The sequence below is a fragment of the Anas platyrhynchos genome, chromosome 12, assembly GCF_047663525.1.
Source record: "Anas platyrhynchos isolate ZD024472 breed Pekin duck chromosome 12, IASCAAS_PekinDuck_T2T, whole genome shotgun sequence".
In the NCBI taxonomy this organism is placed as follows: domain Eukaryota; kingdom Metazoa; phylum Chordata; class Aves; order Anseriformes; family Anatidae; genus Anas; species Anas platyrhynchos.
The window spans coordinates 17,321,051-17,337,360 of NC_092598.1; the positions used below are offsets into that span (position 1 = coordinate 17,321,051).

At 38.4% G+C, this 16,310-nt stretch overlaps 1 long non-coding RNA gene across 6 annotated transcripts in view; it reads right to left on the reverse strand.

The window, feature by feature from the left end:
* The window catches only part of LOC110353083 (uncharacterized), a 28,931-nt gene that overhangs the window by 12,185 nt on the left and 436 nt on the right, over positions 1 to 16,310 (reverse strand). For 2 of the 6 annotated variants that reach the window (XR_005268924.2, XR_002403099.4), the window contains exons 2-3: positions 14,655 to 14,763; positions 14,167 to 14,305 (exon numbers count right to left, since the gene is read on the reverse strand). This is a non-coding gene — a long non-coding RNA (uncharacterized lncRNA). Of the gene's footprint in view, positions 1 to 5,655; positions 5,917 to 12,207; positions 13,152 to 14,166; positions 14,306 to 14,654; positions 14,764 to 16,310 lie in introns of those variants that run through there. The other 4 variants (XR_005268925.2, XR_005268923.2, XR_002403100.4 and 1 more) reach the window with 4 other exon arrangements.

Below are 16,310 nucleotides of genomic sequence, written 5' to 3' on the forward strand. Positions count from 1 at the left end.
CCAATCTAGAAATTCTGTGATTCTCTGAACTTAAATTATTCTGCTCTCAATTACATTATAAGTTCTAATGTCTGTATAAACGTGCACAATCCATGTACATGGTGGATGGATGGATGGACAGATGAATCAATGCGTGAATGGAGCAGATAGATTTGGGTGTTTTGATGCGTAATACTTCCCAAACGTTTCAAGAAACTTATATAAAAGCTATTTTCACAAGGACCATGTGGTTATATACATACACATATGTAGCTTTATATATACTACCTTCTTTTATTAGTAATACATCTGTAAAACTGTGACTATTCAGGCAAGGAAAAAAAAATAATGAAAAATAAACTGATGGACAAAATGTTATCTCTCTACCAACTAATCTTTCTGAACTAGTGCCATCTGAATATTATTTTTTCATTCTGGACACTGTTAGAGTAGACTCAAACTATGACACCTGAAAGGCAATCCTAAATAATTTTACTGAAAATGCAAAATTTAAATCCTAACCTTTTTCTTAATTTTTAGAATCTCTGAAAGAGTTGCCTCCTCCCTGACAGCTGGCTGCAGGGTCACTAGATGGAGCTGTAGCATTTGCAGGAGCACAGAACCTCAAGCTTAAGAGAATAAACTTTTAGTTTTAAACAAAAAGGTTGAACTATTTGAAAATTAAAAAAAAAAAAAAAAACCTCTGAAGTCTAACATTTAAATGTTAATACGATTAAACTAAATACATACGTGTGTGTGTGTGAATTCCATTGTGAGTTCAGACTGTAGCACCTAGCTTTCTAGCTGTCCTTCAGGACAATTTAACATACCCCTTTATCAGCCAGTTCTATGAGCTGGCTAGAAAGCTGAAAGAGAAAATGTTCTTGCAGGCTTTTAGACCTGGTGAGTTCAAAGGCAGAGCCACTGCAGCGCCTCAGTTCCTACAGTACCTTTTCCTTCTGATCAAAAGGAACTAAGTAAAACTTGCAACTCTTAAAAGAACTATCAAATAATGGGGGGAGGGAAGTAAAAATAAATGAACCCATAATGCCCTCTGAACAGTACCGGGGAAAGTTTATTGACTCCATTTCAGATAGCTGCGCTCCCAGTGGGAAAATGAGAGCTGATCACATTTTCATCTGACTACTATCAAATATTTTAAAGCATCATTAATTTATTTCCATAAAGGCATAAATATTTCCCGAACACTATGAATACACACCATTTCATTTTGAGCTTTTCCCCCTCATTGATAATGCAGAAGGTGAAGGAAGACACGATGGCTAAACTTGGATTGCAGTCACCAGTCATGTCTTTAACTATGCTTTAAATAACAAAAATATTTGGGAAGTAGCTCCTGAAAAACACAATAAGTCTGGCTAACAGAGGCCCTCAGTTCCCTGAGTTGTGTTCATAATTTTTTCAAGTTGCTGGGATAGCCTGGATTTGGAACCTACCTTCTCCCCCCACTGCATGCGAGCTGCAGACCAGAGTCTGAAAGCAGTCTCCCCTGCATCAAAACTTTTTTCCTCTAAAAGGCTTCTGCAGAGGCTGCCAGCTTTCAAAAGTGCTTAGGAAACAGCTTGAGGGAGCTGGGCAGTCCAGCAGCAGTGAAAAGCAAGGATTACTATGCCAAAATCTTTGAAAGAATACTCTTAGGAGGTGAAAACTTTGAAGGCGGTCTCCCCCCTTCCCATTCAGTTTCTTCCAGAAATTGTGGAAGAAAAAGAAGAAAGAGAAAGGAGAGAGCGAAGAGAGAAAAAAGATGCAATCTCCAAAGATGAGACGTGGATTTGGTTGTTTCTGTCCCTGCACCTCACCTCCAGAATGACAGTTTAGTGTGTGCTGAGTTAGCAGCAGGGGACTTCCATGAGCTCAGTAATAATATACAGTGCTTTTATAGTGCTTGCCATGTTCAGAACATTTTATAAATACCAGGCCAGATTAATCCAAGCTTTAAATCTGCATAAACCTTGGCAGAGGGGTCTGGTGCCCGTGAGATTATGAAGTCTGCCATGCAACTAAATTGTGATGATCAAAAGAAGAGGCTCAAAGAAGGCACAGCAAGAAAGAAGAGTGTGTTATTGGGGAATCATGAAGAGAAAAAAGAAATCTGGGAAGAAGCAAACAAATGGGTGGGCAAGGACAGCAGAGCTCAGTTGCATAACAGATGGCTGCATTCTTAGGGCTGATGCTGGCAAACTCTGGGAACGGAAGGGCATAAGTTTCTTTTTATCTCTTCTGGAGAACAAAGGATCATGACAATTTTTAAGGTAAAACCTTTTTTCCAGAAAGAGTGACAGGAAAACGAAGGGGGTTTGGTTTATGCACTTAACATTTCTTTTTTATCTTGAGAAGATAGCAGTGAGGCTACTTGGTTACAAGTAAACAAACAGCAGTGTAAATTATACAGACTTCACAAGCAGTAGCGAGCCCTACTGAATTGTTCCTTGATTAATATGTTCATCTGACTGGTCCACATAGCAACTGTAAGAAGCTTCATTTTTACCGTATCTTCAGAATGTATTTTAAATATTGTATTTTAAATGTATTTAAAATTATGATTTGCCTGCTGTGAGGTAGCTTAATGATAACTGACCTAATTTGCCATATAAATCTCTTGTATAGGGAAGTAATTCATTTCCCTTTGGGAAGACGATGCGCTCTCAAACAGCCTTCATCTGCTGCTGCCTCCCCAGACCCTTCAATGCCTAAGTTAAGAGGCAGATAATGAAGCCAGTGCAAGTGAGACCCTTTTATCTGATCTCAGCATGTTCTCCCTATTTCTCCCACCCTGTGAGCATGCCATTGACACTAACAATAAAGAAGATGAGGGAGCAGCAAACACAGTAAAAACCCAAACAAGTAGAATGCCGAGACAAAGAACAATTATACAGCTAACCACTGCCAGAGGAAGCACATGGAAGAGCTCAGCAGATTGTCTGTACATCAGTCCAGAGGTCCAATCTTTCTGCTGGATGTATTTATAGCTGCTATTCTGCATCGCATTCACAATGTCACCACGCGGCTTAATAGACCTTCTCTCTGCCTCACACACTGCAATTATATTTGGAACAAAACTGTGTCTGGATTTGCTAGCTATGGAAGAGCCTCCAAATTGGAAACAAAGCACTTGAGAAACCATCTCTCACCTCCCTGTTGCTACATTTGAAAATTAATTCAGAACACTGTCAGGGATTGGCTGCAGCAGCGCAGGCTCCTGAGATGCCCCTAACTTCCTAATATTGTTGGTCTTTCCTTAGACACAGATGGGATTTATTCACAGAACACTGCAGCCTGAATGTACACCCTTCTCCACATTTTGTCTTCATAGTTCAGTGTAATTCTTAATTTTGGAAAAGCACATAGCCTTAGAGAGCTAAAAATCTCAGCCTAGGATCAAGTTTTCAGACATGCATCCTTGCTGTCCTTGCAGTACAGCTGAGTAGCACCCTGCAGTAAATTTTCGGTTACACGCTGAGGATGTTAAGTATTAGAAGACACATCTCTGCAGAACCACAGAAAACACGTCTTACTTGCATAATCTATTAGCAACGGTTACAGGCGCTTATGTCTCCTTGCACAGTTGTACTTACAAATCTGACTTTTCTCTCCAGATTTTGTTGTTGTTACAAACACCAGACTTCAAGCACTGTCTTTCCTAACCGTGTGGTTATAAAATTTCCTTTTGTCCACTGCTATTTAAGCCCTTCCTACCTGATGTAGATGACCTTCAGCCATCCGCCCTGACTGCTATGATTCAAGATTGCCACATATCTGACGGGCTTTGTCTTGCTGCTCTGGAAACAGCCAAGGCAAGCCCTGGGGTTGGGACTTCCACCAGCCTGATTATCCACTTTGGTACCAGCAGACCTTACACACATGCTCAACCATCAGTAAGAGCACTGAACTACCTTCAGTTCCCTCCTGACTAGCTCAGACCTCTAAGGTCTGGTCAAAGCAACATCCTCTCCTAATTTCCTTAGCAAGCTGAATGCGTTGTCAGGCCCTACAGTTCACTTCCATAGAGGAGAGATGGTGGTGATCAAACTGCTACCTACGACTTTTTTTTTAATTTAGAAGAAAAGGATTAAAAGAAAGCCTTATAACAATGTAAAAGGCTATATACTAGTCTGTTGTTAAGGTGTTGGGTTTTGTTTTTCATTAAGATCACTAGATCTGAGGAAGGACCTAATTTTTTTTAGCCTCCTTCCTGCTGAACACATCAAACACATCACCCTGAATCAGCCTGTCCCTCCTGACTTCTGGCAAGTCCTTTTTTTTTTTTTTTTTTTTAAAATCCTGAGAAACCAGCCAGCGTTTGCTTCATCTCCAAGCCCCTTACTCTGGCAAGTAAAAATTAAAAAAAAAATCCACAATTCAGGTCCCTCAAAACTATTTATTTATTCTTCCTCCTGTCTTCCTAGTGCATGACTGTGACTGAGGCCAGATATCATGAGAAATTGTGTGGCTTTCTTGTTTGCTTACCAGAAGCAGCAAACATTAGAACAACGTGTAGATACACGGGGATCTGATAACCCAGCCATGTATTACTTCACCTGCCACCTCCAGGTTATTTGCAGCAGCCACACAGTTCATTCTGGTCAGCATTGTTACAACAGTACGTCATTACCTGGAGCATCACACTCCAAGCTTGCTATAAAGGAAAATACTGAATTAGATCTTTCTCTGTTACTCTGGTGTCCCTCTGCCTGCTTTAACTTTGAACTGAATGCATATATTTCTACCTTCTATTTACCATTTATTAAAATGAATCTTTTAGGAATTTGTATGTAGTTCAGAGCTAATTTTAGCTTGATCAGAAAATGCTCTGGGGATGTGTGCATGGAAGGTGCTCTAGAAGTGTACTACATTGCATCGTATTCAAATCAAATACAACATAGTTAAAAATCAACTATTGTAGCAAAAAACAGTGCAGGGACAGGATAGCACAGAGTCTGTGCTAGAAGAAAATGGCTAAATAATTGTGGTCTCTGTACTTTTACAGTTTAAGATAAGGGCTTTCAAGTGCAACTCAAATCTGATACTTTGAGATAGGAGCTGATCACATGCAAAAATCACAAAGGGGTTTATAAGCAGTGGATAACTGAGCTCCAGCCATACAGAAAAGCATTAGTAGACCTAGACTACAGAACACTCAATAGCTGTGGGTAGGAGAGTATTCTCTTTTCTCCCTGCCCTGTTGGTAATAATGCAAGGGACACGATGAGGGCAACACACTAGGTGAATCAATACTCAGAACCACTGAGAAAAATCATATTTTCCATAGAATGAAGAAGTAATGGCACTCTGAGGTCAGAGTTAGGCAGTCAGGTGTACATGGATAATTGCAAGCATTGCAGTTCCTATATGCAGTCTTCACAAACACATTGATTCACCACAAAATGCCTCCAAAAGAAAAAGAATTCTTAAGATTTTTCAATGTTCTCCCATGAGAGCAGGGTAGTTTTTTTTCTTTTTTTTCCTCCAATCTATTGTTCCACTGTTACATCCTTATTTTTATTTTCAACAATTTTCATTGAATCATATAATTCTTTTCTGATACAGCTCACATTTTAGAGATACTTCCTAATTGATCTAACCCATCTATTCTACCTAAGAACTCCTTTGCCTGTTTTTTCAAAAAAAGAAAAAAACAAATCAAAAAACCTAGGATGCATGTAAAATGTAACATCATTAACAATTCTTTAATATATACAAGCAAATCTGGCAACTTTAAACCATGTTACTTCTTTGAAACATGCCACAGACTGTCTTTTCCTCTTTCTACTTAGTGAATCTTCATAGGGTTTTTAATACTCTTTCTACTTTTGCCATGATCAAAGGAATTGCTCTCCGTTTGCTTGTTCCTCTGATAAGTGATAAAAGATGTCAGTGAGACTAATGAGAACTGCCTCCAGCTTCCTTCATAAAGCCCTGTAGAAAAGAAATCACAATGCATCGTCAGACCTGCTAGTCTTTTAGGAAATAAAGTGTGGAAAAATACTAGGCACAAAGACAACAGGGGGATGGGAGTCAGGGAAGAGGGGAAAAAACCTTTTACAGAAGAAACAAAACAGGATGATGATGAGTAAGTAGAATTATTACTCCCACAAATAACCTGTATTGGGGTAAATCCTGAAACAACTGTATCCTTAAATTGCATGTGAAAACTCAGAGCTTCAGTGCTTTGTGAAATACTATTTGCTTTCTCCCCTGTTCCCCATGTCACATATGCTGAAAAGATAATGGCTGTTAAAATCAGAATCCAAACCCAGATTAGGCCTTTACCCTTCAATGCTGAATGACAGCTTACATTACTTTTTTCAGGCTCTGCCAGAACAAAACTCTCTTCAGCTTCAAAGTGAATTTTGCTTGCTAGAGCAAAGACCCTCAATTCCAGTGAGGCCTGAGGACGGTTAGCACATCCTCAGGCCCTAAAACCACGGATATGTTTCCATTTCCTCACACTGAAAGCAACTGGAATAAACCCAATGTATCAAGTGCAGTACGTGTGTGTCAAAACCATTCCCAAACAAGAGGCAGGATTTTAATTCATGCCATGAAGAGCTGTTCAACCTGGGTGAATTTCTCTGCCAGTTGCTGTTTCTAGTTTGCTTCTGCAGATTTGCAGACCAGTATCTCATCAGTGGGGGCTGCTCATGTGTGTTTCCTCCAACCCAGATAATGGTCAAGTGCAAATAGTTCGGTATCTTGCTGAGGTAGAACAGGCAGTCTCAGTTCATTGAATTAAGCAGCAAAACCAAACAGTTGTGCAAACTCAAAAATATGCTCATTCCTTGCATAGCCTTCTCCCAACAGTATCACACACACATCTTTCACCACCTCCTCCACGACAGGCCTCTAGAGAACGTACTCTTCTTTTTCAGGCTGACGTGGACATGCCAAAAGGCAGTAGAACTGTGATTTTTCACATGGATAACCTGTGCTATCACATATGCTTAATCGATTGCGTATTAAACCCTGTTGAGCTAGACCTGTGGGTTGAGTTTTATTTCAGTTCTCTGAAGGCTCAGAACAAACGCAGCCTGATAGAGAATCACAACCTTTAAGTCAGCAAGCAGAAAACTGACTTATTTTTGCTTTGTTTTACATCGATACTTCAGTTATTTTCCTAAAGAGAAGATGACTATCTCAGGCTGGTACCTATTAAAATATGGTAATTTATGAGCAACTATAGCCATCTTCTGTCTGCATATGTAGTTTTCCAAGGATAAGCATTTATTAAAGCAATCACAGAATGTAAAAAAAAACTGCAGAAACGTGTATCGGTAGTTAGAATAAATACAAATTACTGTAGGTGTTCTCAAGGGGAAAACGTAAAGTTATCCAAATGCATTTGACATTTAAAACTAATTATTTTAATCAGTAAAGAAATGCTTATTAAAGCATCTCACAATGGTTTCTGGCTATCATGTCATTCAAGGTTTTAAAACTACTAGGTCTTATCTTACACCTCATTTTTAACCAGAGGTGATAGAAGAAAAGCAGGCAACCTGCTTTTTTTAGTGCTCTGAGTGCCAGATATGACAAAATGGATATATTTTATTCTAAAGAAAAAATCTTGTCTTTTAGGAAATTAACTGAAGGATACACAGTAAAGACAAACATCTCCAGATTTTCTTTATGTTGACTTTAGTCACCAAACAAAATTAAGAGAATAAATGGAAACTATAGAACTATTTTCTCTGCACCATTAACAAAGAGTGATTCACTGGTCCGATGTGAAAACTGACAGCAAACCACATTTTTTGATTTTTTTCTTTAAACATTGAATGATTAAATACATCAGAATAAATTGGACTTAATATAGGTTTAAAACTTAATTTTAAATGGTCTTACTCAAGAAAGATTTTTTTAAGCCTAAATTAAAAATCCAATTTATTTTTAAGTCATTGATTTTTATCCATCCTGCTGTTCCTCTTCATTAAGGGAAGAATGACTCTGATGCCTCAACAGAACAGAAACTCTGATCTTTCTCCTGGGGCTCCGTTTCTTCCTTTATAGTAATATTAAATATGAAGGGCCTACAGAATCTTAAATAAGAAAAAGAGATGTGTTTCTAGGCTGGATAGGGGAGGGATTAAACCAGGGATGTAGCCTAGGGGAGGGTGGAGATGCATAAACAGAGACACCCCAGGGCAGCTTCTGTTGCCATTACCTTCACTGGGCTGAACCAAATTAGCATCCGGTTAACACCAGCCTTGAATTTGGTCCATACCTAGAAGTCACACTCACACATGATCTTAATGCTGTGTTCCTCTTGTAAAATAGTACAATTTTTGTTAACTTAAATATATCTACAAGGTGTTTTTGATTCTATACAGATTACTGTTATCTGAGAAAGAGTCAGAATGCACCATCAGAATGAACTGACATTTGAATTAAATTCACTCATGATCATATTCACTGGAAGAATCATTCCTTGGAAGATGCACAGTTTTGTGCTCACTGTTTCAAGCTTACAAATGCTATCCATGCAGCTTTCCTTCACGCAGAATACCTACAATGAAACCAGTGCTTCTTATATTCAAAACAACAAATCTTGTGTTTTCCCATGTGAACTGCCCATTTCATGCATTTACTAATGAAACAGTATGGTCTCCAGAGCAGCAGACCACATTTTTGACCCGTTTTTATAAATCTCAAAGTTAAAGATTGGTGAGGACTTTTAGCACCTGCCAAGAGAGCTTGAAACTCACAACATAGTTTCAGCAACACAAGCTGATTCAACCAACCAGTCCTGCTCCAGAACAAAATTTCTCAGAGATTCCAAAGGTGACTGCCTTAACATGAGTTAGTGATGACTTTGAGGTCTGTAGCCTCCAGAGACTGAAACTGAAAGGTCTAAACTGCTGAAAACAAAAACAAGAAGTTCTTCATCAATCTTTAAAATAGTGGGGAAAAAAATACAGATTCCCTTTTAGGGCCACCTCAGGAAGCTACAATTTTTCACTTGATATTTAGCTCGATTTCATTTGTCAAAACTTTCCAGGGCATATCAAGAGAGCCTTGACGTTGATGAAAATATATGTATAATTTTCATACCTACACAGCAAAACTGACTGTCAGAGATACATTGGGGAGGAAAGGAACTGCAAACTGAGAAAGGAAATTGCAATAGGAATAGTGTTCTTCAGAGAATGAAGAGAGGAGGCTACCAAAATGCAGTGCTACCTCAGCACTCAGACAGCTAAGTGCTTTCTGATGCCCACATTTGTGTTTGCCCCCCAACTTACATCTCCTCCATATTTCAACAGCTCCATTAGCTACAGGCTGCAATATTCAGAAATACATGCCTTTTTGTTTGTTTGTTTGTTTTAAAACAACCTTCATTTCTGAAAAAAAAAGAAAAAACAAAACCTTCAATATCTGTTAGCTAAGATCACTGCTTTATTCTGTGCTGGCTAGACTGCAGCCTGCATTTTGGTATTCCAGTTCCCATCTATCAGAGCTCTTTCCCAAGCGAGCAGTTTCTCTGTGCAACTACCAAGAGAGCAGCAGTCTCCTGACTACCTCATCCATCCACCTTCCATTTGGTGGAAGCATATGAGAAACTGAAATAGAACTTTTTTTTTAAAAGGAGCTTATGCAAAAATAGATGAAAGAAGAAATGAAAGAAGGAGAGGATAAAGACAAGAGAAAAGAAAAGTAGTGAAACAAATCTAGAGCAGTTTAAAATCATGAGGGAAGGGGGGGGGATTTAGAAGAGTAAAAAATGCTGACATAGGATTGAAATTTATCAAATGAAGTACAAAAGGAAAAAAAGAAAAATAAGAGGGCCGTTATAGAAATATCCAAAATAAACAAGATGGGAAAAATAAGAAAATAAAGGAGGATAATATCTTAAGATCCACACATCTCAGTTATTCTAGAATGCCAGACGGAAACCTGGAATGGCTTTCTCAAAATTGCACCGTGAACAAAAGAGGTTATGTTGATCTTTACTCATTTTTAGCCAGAAAATTCTTTTCATTTTACTTTTCTTCAAAAAAAAAAAAAAAAAAAAAAAAGACTGCAAATTTCCCACTTCCCACAAGCTGCAAGGATTTTCTACTTGAAAATGAAATTAAAAGTGTACTGTGGGTCCACATCCAAATATTTTAGACAGCTGTAAGAACACCACTGAATTTTCTCTGTCAAAAGAAAACAAAATTTCACAGGTTTGCTCAGAAGTTGTTCAAAGTTTATAGGGAGAGAAAGGTGTTTCTGTTATCTTCACATGGGCAATCTAAAAGCAGCTGGATGGCCACATTTGAAGTCTGGCAGAAATTAGATCCTACATGTCTGTACCATCTGCCTAGCACATTTTTGTTATCCTTCATTCAGGTAACAGCTCCTTCCTTCAGTAATTTCCATGCAGACCATTCTAAAAAGCTATTCCAGAAACTACATTAAACAAAGAAACATGTTGAGGAATTGCTGCAGTGACATCTATTAGTGTTTTTCCAGGGGAATCAGTTGGTTTGAATTTTGCGGTATTACTTCTGGGAAACATCTAGGCCAAAGCACCTCTTTATACTTGACCATTTATTCTGGCATTTCTTTCACTTAATAGGCTTTTCAGTATGCATAAAATACTAGGGATTTACCTGTGTTGTTTTCAGGATATAGACACAAGGAATGCACGGAAATAAAAATAACAGTGAGGGCTTGTAGCAAGAATGCCGTAGAAATGCTCAGTCTTGTGATAAGTTCCATTTCAGGGCTGTTAGCCAGACCTCTTGTAATAAATTTAGGCTTTCATAAACAGGAAACCTCAGGAAAATTCATTTGAATGAACTGAAGTTGTGAGTTAGTGTTCCCAAGTGCCTTGACACAGACACGCACTTAAGGGTTTTACATGCCACTGTGCAGTACAGTTTGGGGATGTCCGGAATATGGCTGAGAGATACCACAACTTCTGAAGTCACCATTTTTAACAACATAATTCAAATGGAATGACTTGCACTGTTCTTAGCATTTTCAACAGTTCAGTTTCACTTTAGTTTTGCTCATTTCTAAATATTTCTATGAAGACTTGTCCTTGAGAGACCCAAAGTAATGAAGTGATAGTTTTGCTTAGTGCTGCATGGCATTAAGGAGTAAGGCTCAATTACTGTAAAAATCAAGAATTCAAGATGTGGAAGGTGGAATCCTTATCCTTTCTCTCCCCAAAATGAAGACCAGAGAAAATATCATCTGGTTTACAGCTGCATTGCAGGCACACAGATATACATCACAACTGCCACCATGGACACATGATATTTCAGGACAACATCAGTTGTATCTGTTTGTGGATCCACTGAATTTATATAAGGTTTCCTTTTCTATTCAGCCTCTACAGCTTGCCAATTTTGAATACTATTCTAGAAACCTGAATACTAGAACTGCATGCTACCATCCTGTACAACCCCCACAGCATTCTTTCATTTCCCCACTGGACTACTTATATCACACATTCAGTTGCTTCCCTACTGTGCTACCCAATCCCCCTCCATAGTGCTTGTGTTCACAATATCACTCTTAATCATCAGGCACAGATCCCTGTTACTTGACTGAAAACTTTGCATTTGGTTATATCACAGACTATTCCATTCTGGTGCCAATCCTACTTTGCAGTTCAAGTCACCTGGAAGGACAGGATTGCTCTCGGTTAGCATTCTACCATCGGCAGTGTTGTAGCAGCAATGCTACTGTGAGAAATGCTGATTAATGCCAGGCTTCAGAGGGATGTACAACATTCCTGCAAATACTGTTATTTGATGAAGAACACTTTTTGATAGCTATTGTAAGACAAATCAGTTCAGTTATTACTTAGTGTTTGCCATACCAACAAATTATAATGTTCTTATGTAATAGTCACAAGATTTACAAAAAGCCTCAATATAGTCTTTACTTGGTTAATTAACCAAACTTCATTTGCTCAAAGACTAAATTTAGGCTTGTTTGAAAAGACTGGTTTTCCACATTGATTGGCACTGATGTTACTCTTACCATTACTATTACTTTGTTAAAGAAATATTTGCCTATCAATTTTAGCAGCTTGACACAATCACTAAAAACATAAGAATTAGTTACATCAGTAATTTTTCAGGTCATGTGGGAGCCTGGTCACTTCTTAAAAGTAGTAAGAATCTTGGTAAAAATGAGAATTTATAACCACCAGAACCTCTCATCAACTTATAAACCACAATGTCTTGACAGAGTGCAACTGAATCCAAAAGAAAACCCAGAAGGAATTATTTTATTTATACAGTCTATTCCCAGCCATCTAAGCAGCCCCCATTTCTATCTTCAGTTTGCTGAGAAAGTATGGTGACTCAAACCATGCATTACATGAAGTAATTACATAACAGCATTATTGAAGTAATTACACAAAGTATTATTAAATTAAAAACTTACTTGCCTTTACTAAGATTTATCTTTATGTGAAAAGCACCCATCCTGGACCAGATTCAATCTTTACATAAACAGGCATATTTACATTCCCTTCACTAGATTACATTTGAATAGACATTTTCATTCACTTCACTGGATTTCTATGCAAGTATAAGCAAGTACAAGAGGCAGGCTACAGTATTTTATTTTTTTTCAAATATAATTTTGAAGATGTTAAGGACTGGAATTAAAATAATCATTACAGAATAAAAAGATTTTGGACTGTGCTGCAGAAACTACAGTTATGAAGCGTGGAGGCCTCAAAGATATTGAGGTCAACATTTCGTTTTCTTCTGGGGCATGCAGCTACAACCACCTGCCTCTCACAGAATGCACATGGACAGAGTTCGCTAAAACGGGGTACTATCAGCTCAAGTCCAGGAGATTGTAATCTGCTACTTTTTTTTGGGTACATGGACATTTAAGATTCAGTATCTTTTTCTTATCCATAGTACTTATAATCTCATATGAAAAAAGTCCTTCCCTAAAACTTTTTAAGAGCTGTTCTTAACTGAAGTGCCACTTGGTTGTGCTTGGTGCACAGCAAAATTTTTACTAATTCCAACAGTGAGGACAGTTCTCAGCAAGCTTTTTGTAGGGAAGGTTTTTCTTCCATTTAGTGAAACATTGTCACCTGTGAGAACCAGCATTTTCTTCTCACTCTCCATCATCCTTATAGCAAGGCAAAGGGAATTTTAGCCTTCAGAACACAAATTTACTGTGCAGAAGCTCTAGAGAAGAGAAAGACATGAAGAACAGCAAGGCTGGTGTACTAAAATTGTTTCTTGTCCATCTACACCATAGACACCAATTCCACAAGAAAAATTAATTCCCTGCATCTGGCAAAGGAAGGTGCTCTCTGAGCAATTTGGAGCAAGAAGGCCATTATAGCTTTAAGCTTATTATATAAAACATATTTTTAAAATTTATAAGTAAACATAATATGCTCTGAGAAGAGAGCACATTATTAAGTATTGGGAACAGATGGGTAAATGTCAGACCATGGCTACTTGTATTTCCTGCATTTTACAGCTGGTTTGCAAGTATGAAGCATGCAAAGCTTTAAGTCACTCAGGTCAAATGATCACAGTGAACCAAATTCTGGGCCCTTTATTTGCGTATTTATTCTGTATTTAATTCAAATGGTGTTTTATATGAAAGCTACATCTTCTTGTTCAATGTGCCTTCACTTAGGACTGATTAAGACCTCTTTAAGATAGTCCTGGAACTAAATGAAGTTTCCTGCCTCCTCCAAAGCCTTTGTCTTCTCCTGCACGTCAAGGAGAGAAGGACTGCCATAGCATTCGTAGCACAACCAAAAATCCCTGACCTTTCCCTACAGAAACTGATGGTTACAGCAGGTCCCTTCCTCTTTCCCTTCAATCTTTGATGTACCTTAGTCTCTTCAACATTTTCAGCCTCAGAAAATATGAAAGGCATCTTTATTTCTTTGGATTAAAAACAACAACAAAACCTATTTTGTTCTAGGAGCATTTTCTCCTTGTTTACGCTGTTGCAAACAGAAAACAGACCCTGCTTAAAAAACACCCCACATATCACTCCCCAAGAGCGAACTGCTGGTGTCATTACTTTTAAAACAAAAAAAGAGTAGCTAGATGCAGCCAAACACTATGAGAGTGTTCTTTTTAACCTGAAACTCTGCCTGTGGGCCATATCATCCTAAAAACCCTTTGATACAAGATAGGAACTAATGCTAGGGGCGGATCCAGAACTGCATGCAGGTACCTGCTGATTTGCCAACTCGTGGGTTTTAAAAGTCTCCTAACCTGCTCCTGGCACCTCTCGTCAGTCACTGACAGGAAGATCTGCCTCTGTGAAGGGCGATTTGCACAGCGGGGGGCGTGCAAAGCAGCTGCCGCAGGTACTGTAAAGAAAATATAAGAAGCAAATGATATAAAAAATGAAATGGAAAAAAGGAACTGGAGAGGGAGGGGAGGAATTTGCTCTTATGAAAAATGGGGCATGGAGCAAAGGGGCAGAAGAGGAGGAAGACATGAAAATGTCATAAAAATCTTAGAGCACAATGGATATATCTGGTAAAAGATATTAAATGCCATACAGCAAAAGAAGAATACTATGTTCATTGCACACAGAAGGCCATGATGGGCATCCTGCTTGGTGTTCAGGCCAGGGACTCCTGTGCTCTCAGTAAAGGGCAGAGCTCAAGCCAGAGCACACCGTACTTTAAATTCTGGTGGACTATGGTTTATCACCTGCTGCTTCTGGCACGATGGCAGCATCCTGTGCTCCACAGCCTTGTCATCTCACAGTGCTCTGGAGGACATTTCTATGGCAAGCTGAGGCACCATTTGCGTATCTGCTCTATTCTTCCCAGAGGTAGGGCAGAATCATTTAAAGGTACAAAAGGTACAAAGATTCAGTCTTGGCATTTACAGTTTGAAAATCCAAAATTCTGGCCCAGGACAGAACGCCTGCTTCAGGCACACGCAAAAGAGAATTTTTCAGTTTTAACTAGAAAGTTAAGTAAAAAACAAATTGCAAAGAACTAGAGGAAAAATTAGTTCATACAAACTCAGCATTTTAAATATAAATAAGAAACCCTACACTTTTTCTTTAATCTCTCTATTCCCAATTGTCTCCAGCAACATGCACTAACATTTTAAACTTAAGAACATATAATTTCACACAAATGCAATTGTGTTTCAGCTCTTTAAACAATCCTCCTAAATCATTACCATTAAAAGCCCCAAATCAGCTGGAAAAGACACTTCATAGCAATACAGAACGAATATTGTCCAACTCGTTCAAATTAGTCATAACTATAATTAAGAGCATACACAGGAGTGGCCATGGGAAAAAAACCAGACCTTTGAAAAGTATTTTTGGAAGTAAAATTACATATTAATCCCTACTGATAATAGAATAATGCTTCAAGTTTGTAGGTAATACTACAGATCTTTTAAACCATGAAAAACAAACCCCAGAAGCTAAGTGAAAAAATTAATAAGCTACAAGTGAAGTTCAATATTTTTCTAGGTGGTGGAAATAAAATTTCACTGATATAACATTAACATCATCAATATTTTTTTATCAAATTCTGAGTAGAACTACATCTGAGAGTCTTAGGACACCTGTAATATTTTATCTTTAAGCTCAGGGCCATAATTCTTGCTGTCACACCAGACAGTATTTCCTTTTAGTATGGGAAATGATTGTATCTTGGCTGACAGCTTTGACCACAAGTACAATGACAAAGCACGCACTTGTATGCTGCAAGAATGCAATCAGAAATAGAATATTCACCTGTTTGCACATACTTTGCAGTAAATAAGTGGCTGTAGGATACACAGAAATTGTGATAAGGGCCATGCTGAATGACTGAATAATCTGTTAGTAAGGGAAAGGGTGCTGGAGCTGAAATAGTTCATTAAAGTCAGGTTGACTGCTGAATTCTATGAAGTGCCTTAAACTTAAGCATTCAAAATTGACTAAAAAGGAAGCAAGAAATAAACCAGAGATGGAATACAATCTGTCACTTTTTTTTTTTTTGTGTGTGATGACAAATCACAATAGTGATAGGAAAATTAGCACCCTAGGAGAGAGAAAAATGGACTATGAAGTCAGCATCTCCTCCTTCCCCCACCAAAGTGCGGGGTAATTCTAAAGCAGGAATTTCAGTGCTGCCAGATACATGTTTTCATTAGGAGCAAGAGAGCACGGCTGCACGCATTTCAAACCCACTCAGACTTGTGGGTTTAAAAATGTGCCCCTGTAAGCAAGCCTTCTGCATTCCATAGAGAAGCAGGACTCTCACATTTCCAGCACCACTAGAGGTTGGAACTGACCTGGTAAATCTATTTATTGTCATAGCTATGTACCAGAAGGTACGTGGCAATTCCCTGAGCCAG